The following is a 6000-nucleotide window of genomic DNA, read 5'->3' as shown; positions in this document are numbered from 1 at the left end:
TGAGCCCATGTCACACATTGATTGAATCCATTTAATTAGCAAAATCATTTTATCGCACAAATTCCCCACACCCTTCAATTTTTTTCCTTCAGGTTGGTATGTTATTTGTAGTAAACTCTTATTTGTCTTACATCCAAGCAAGTCAGGTCTAATCGGTGCCAGAGATTTATGTCAAACGTGCAACATATATGTGTGGCTGTCGCTGCTCACCCACAGAAGAAAATATCCTGTGACTATAAAGTGTCCTTGAGCGTTTTGAAAGGCACTTATAAATGAAATGTATTATTATATATTATTATGACAAATCAACATCGGTCATAGTGGCGATAAAGCAAGAGATTGCATTTTTTTTTTCTGTCTCTGGGAACACTTTGGATTTTGCTAGAAAGGAAATTGTCGTGATAAGACGGTTGCCAGGTACAGACTTGTCAAATGTGAAATTGTAACGGGAACAGGACTATTTGTCATCACGTGTCTGCTGTCGTCCTGGCATCAAAAATGACAAGAAACCTGCAATGAATCAACAGCAGCGGTTGTTGTGCAAGGTAGTGGCAGAGACCTGCCTTATTTCTTCTGAAACACAATCATAAATTGCCTTGAGCCCAAATACGTAATTACTTTTTGCAGAGCACGCAGAAATGCGTCTTGCTGTCAGACCATGACAACCAGCCAATAATTTTGAAAAATAATAAGCAAAATTGCGAGGGCGGCCCCATAGTCAAGTGGTTAGCACGTCGGCTTCACAGTGCATTGGTCGTGAGTTCGAGTCCCTACCTGTGTGGAATTTGCATGTTCTCCCCGTGCCCACAAAATAAAGTCAGCAGGAACAAAATGTAAAACATCAAAATCATCTGAATGGAAAAAATACAAAGTAGCAAAAGAACACCAAAAGTAAAAGTCCGCCAAGGTTAAACAAACACATACACAATGCATGCAGCAAACAAACAATGAACCGACACCGGATGGTCGTGCCGATGTCCTTTTAAGTGACAGTGATTATAACGACCAGCACCTGCGAGGCTGCCGGCAGGGCTGACGTCGCTACCCGTTGGTCGCCAATCTGATCGGGACGACCAGCACCTGTGCAGGTGCAGGCGGGGCCGACAGCGCCCCCCGTTGGTCGCCAACCAGATCATGACAAGCGGTTTCCTCCCACAATCAAAAAAATGCATGGCAATCTGATTGAACACACCAAGTTGTCCCTAAGTGTGAGTGTCAGTGCGGATGGTTATTTGTCTCTGTGCCCTTGTCCTTCATCTGAGCAAGTCATGTCCAATTCAGGGTGTCCCCCGCCTAGTGTCCAAGATGGCTGGGATAGGCTCCAGCACTCTGGTAAATGGATGGATGGATTTTTACGACTACATACAATACAACAATCACAGCAGCAGGTTAATTTTATGAGAAAATAAGTTCAATGTGTATCTTGTTTTTGTTCAACAAAAACAACATTGATTAGAATGTATGACGTTCTTTATTAACGTTTATTTACATTGATTCTTGAATGTTGTGTTTTTTTTTATTTTACACACAGCATCCTATTGTGTTTACTTGGAGTGACCATTTATTAGTCAAGGTGTATGCGAAAAAAGTCAGAGCGTAGGTTCCCGAATAACGTGTGTGCATTTTTGAAGATAGGCGTCGTCCTGTAATAACTGCTGCATCTGTTTTTCGTATTTTTCTGTGTCCATAATAACTGTTGTTCTGCCTTTGTCTGCGGGGAGTATTGTGATGTTGTAGCAGTTGAGGAATGAGAACACACGGTCGATTGGAGTACGTCTTTATTCCAACTGCTAACAAGGAGAAAGTAAAGTAAAACTGAAACTGCAGTGAAATATATGTGACATAAACCCGCCCCCTCCCGTACACCTGCTGGGTGAGATGCCCGGTCCCAGTGCCCGCCACACAGCCCCCCCCCAGAACACCCAGAAGGACAGTCAAGGCGAAAATCTTGCAGGGGGCTTGACCAGCCTGCCACAACGACTATGCAGTCCGTCGTTCGGTGGTAAAGGTGAAATTGCTCGGGCAGGTGATCCGGGTGAGAACTGAGTGGGGGAACGACACTCAACCCTGGCATGCCGCGGAGAGGCTGGAGGTTTTGGAGGGCGTCCGCGACGTGGGACCTGGGCCGGCGAAACGTCCTCGCCTGCAATTATGTGAGCCGGCTTGAGTCTGTCTATAGAAACGCCCTCCCTGCTCCCACCCATATCGAGCACAAAACTCTTTTCCCCGTGTTCGAGCACTCTAAACGGGCCATCATACGGCGGCCGGAGGGGAGAGCGGTGGGCATCATGACGCACGAAGACGAAACGGGCTGACCTGAGAGCAGACGGAACGAATATTTTGGGGACGCCGTGGTGAAATGGTGCTGGAGCCAGGGGCTCCCCTGGCAAAAGGGGGAAAGAAGGTGCACCCGAAGCTTCAGGCAGGAATTCACCAGGGATGCGGAGTGGCTGACCGAGTACTAACTCTGCCGGAGTGGCGTTAAGGTCTTCTTTAGGAGCTGAACGTAACCCGAGCAGGACCCACGGAAGCCGGTCAACCCAGTTACCGTCCGATAGTGCGGCCCGTAGCGCGGCTTTAAGTGACCGGTGGAAACGTTCACACATCCCGTTAGCCTGTGGGTGGTAGGCCATAGTGCGGTGTACCTGCACACCCAAGGACTGCGCCATGGCCGACCAGAGCTCGGACACAAACTGGGGGCCTCTGTCCGAAGTGATATCGGACGGCGTGCCGAAACGTGCGACCCAGGATGACAGAAATGCGCGGGCAATGTCTGTCGAGGTTGTGGAGGGCAGGGGGACAGCTTCCGGCCACCTAGTGGTCCGATCGACCATAGTGAGGAGATGTGTGCAACCCTGCGAAGGAGGGAAGGGCCCGACCAGGTCCACATGGACGTGGTCAAATCTCCTGGCCGGAATCGGAAAAGTTTCTAGGTTCGCCCGGGTGTGCCTGTGGACTTTGGCGTGCTGACATGCCACGCATGCAGCTGCCCACTTCCTGACGTCCTTTCTTAACCCAGGCCAGACAAACTTGGCCCCAAGTAGTTTGACTGACGCCCGGACGCCAGGGTGTGAAAGGGAATGAATTGAATCAAAAATTCGCCGACGCCACTCCTGCGGAACCACGGGACGAGTGCGACCCGTAGACACATCGCAGAGGAGAGCGGGACCCCCTTCACACACTGCCACCTCCTCCAGTTTCAGGGCCGTGCCTGCTGCCTTGAGTTCGTGGATGTCCGGATCCTCAGATTGGGCCGTGGCCATCTCTGAGAAATCCACCCCGAGCTGGACTGGACAAACAATCGTGCGTGACAGGCAATCGGCCACAGGGTTACATTTGCCGGCCACATGCCGAATGTCTGTTGTGAATTCGGAAATAGCCGCTAGATGCCGTTGCTGTCGGGCCGAACACGGTTCGGTCACCTTGGACATGGCGATGTAAGGGGTTTATGATCTACGTAGGCGGTGAACCGGCGCCCCTCGAGGAGGAAACGAAAATGGCGCGTTGCAAGATAGAGTGCTAACAACTCTCTGTCGAAAACACTATACTTGCGTTCGTTATCTTGCAGCTTCCGACTGAAAAATGCAAGGGGCTGCCATTCGTTCTCCACAAGCTGCTCAACCACCGCCCCTACGGCAACATCAGACGCGTCGGTAGTCAAGGCCACCTGTGCGGTTAAGATCGGGTGGACCAGAAGAGTTGCACCCGCAAGAGCCTCCTTGGCTCGTTCAAAGGACTGCACTCGTTGCGGGGCCCACTCGACGGGGTCATTAGCCTTCTTTTTTCTCAAGGCGCCGTAGAGGGGTTGTAGGAGGTCGGCTGCGTGAGGAAGAAACCGGTTGTAAAAAATTATCATGCCCAAAAACTCCTGCCAAGCTTTAACTGTGGCTGGGCGGGGGAAATTCACCACAGCCTGCACTTTGGCGGGTAAGGGAATGGCACCCTGTGGAGAAATGCGGTGCCCCAAGAAATCGATCTTGGGCAAACCAAATTGGCACTTCACAGGGTTAACGATAAGGCCATGCACATCAAGACGCTTGAAAACCATCCTTAAGTGCAACAGGTGTTCCTCTGGTGAAGGGCTGGCCACAAGAATGTCATCGAGGTAGACGAACACAAAATCTAGGCCTCGCAAGACTGAGTCCATCAGTCTCTGAAAGGTCTGTGCCGCCCCCTTCAGGCCAAAAGGCATACGGAGGAATTCAAAGAGGCCAAAAGGGGTTATTACTGCAGTTTTTGGCACATCTTCTGCCCGTACCGGAACCTGGTGATAACCGCGAACGAGATCAACTTTGGAAAAGATCACGGCTCCGGCCAAACGTGCGGAAAAGTCCTGGATGTGCGGAATTGGGTAACAGTCGTGTGTGGTTACATTATTAAGCCGACGAAAATCACCGCACGGCCGCCAAGAACCGTCACTTTTGGGCACCATGTGCAATGGTGACGCCCACGGGCTGTTGGAACGCCTCACGATGCCCAAGCGCTCCATCGTCGCGAACTCCCCTTTCGCCATTGCCAATTTTGCCGCATCGAGGCGACGAGCGCGGGCAAAAACTGGCGGGCCAACCGTGGGAATGAAATGTTGTACCCCGTGTTTTGTATCGGCATTGGAAAAGGCGGGTGTGGTTAACGACGGATAATCGGTCAGCAGGCGTTCATAAACGTTACCTGACGTTAAATAATTTGCGTGCGTCAACGCTCCAAGCCCTCCAGCCTCACATGGGAAAGTGGCGAAAGAGATGGCGTCGATCAAACGACGGTTAGCAATGTCCACAAGCAGTCCATGAGCGCATAAAAAATCCGCGCCGATTATCGGAACTGTAATCGAGGCCACAATAAAGTCCCACTCGAATTTTCGTTCGTGGAAACACACAGTTACCGACCTGGTGCCAAAGCTGGCGATGGGCGAGCCGTTAGCTGCGCGCAGGGGAGGCCCACATCCACCTGCCGTCTTGTCCGAGGCCGTGGGCGTCAGCAGGCTTACTTGTGCCCCGCTGTCCACCAGAAAATGTCTACCTGACGAGGAGTCTGTGATAAAAAGCAGCTCGCTTTCGTTGCCGGCACCCACGGCCGCTATTGGGTGCCGGCGCTGGCGTTTCCCGGAGCCTCCTAGGTGCAGGGTGGTGTGCAGCGTCGGGCCTTGGCGCCAAACCGCTGGTGGAAAAAACAGAGGGCTTTCTCGTGTCGCTTCCGCGTGACCACTCCGGCTACTAGGGTCGGGTCGATGTTCGCTGCCGCTCCGCCGAGGGGTTCAGCCGTCACGCTTTGCACGGCGAACCTCCGTGTCGCCAGCAGCACCCGGTCCGCTTCTTGAGCCAAACCTCGGTAGTCGCCGGTGGCTAGGCACGTCGAGTTGGCTAGCACGGCGCGCACAGAGGCCGGTAGCTGGCGAAGGAACACGTGGGGGAACAGGAATCCGCCGTCATCCGAACCCAGTAGCGACAACATTTTGTCCATCAGGTCCACTGCTGTTCCGTCGCCGAGTCCCGGAAGAGAAAGAAGCCTGTCTGCTCTCTCAGAGGCCGACAACGTGAACCGTCGGAGCAGCAGGTGTTTGAGCGCTGCGTATTTTCCGCTCGGTGGAGGTGCACGCAAGAGAGGCAGCACACGACGAGTCGTCTGTTCGTTGAGAGACGCCACGACCAGATAATATTTCGGCTCATCTGTCGTGACGCCTCGTAGGTGGAAAAGCGCTTCCACATGTTGGAACCACGAAGCCGGGTCGCTACTCCAAAACTCGGGCAGCTTCGCGGCGTAAGCGGCAGCTGCGAGCTGAGGCGCCGGTCGTGGCGGCATGGCCGTGGAAGATATGTCTTCATCTGCTGTCATGAACATTTCGAACGTCGGGGTCACCAGTGTAGCAGTTGAGGAATGAGAACACACGGTCGATTGGAGTACGTCTTTATTCCAACTGCTAACAAGGAGAAAGTAAAGTAAAACCGAAACTGCAGTGAAATATATGTGACATAAACCCGCCCCCTCCCGTACACCTGCTGGGTG

Source organism: Hippocampus bargibanti, linkage group LG02 (genome assembly GCF_051943395.1).
Source record: "Hippocampus bargibanti isolate YZ-2025 linkage group LG02, ASM5194339v1, whole genome shotgun sequence".
Taxonomy (NCBI): domain Eukaryota; kingdom Metazoa; phylum Chordata; class Actinopteri; order Syngnathiformes; family Syngnathidae; genus Hippocampus; species Hippocampus bargibanti.
Note: the sequence above shows the minus strand (reverse complement) of the source record.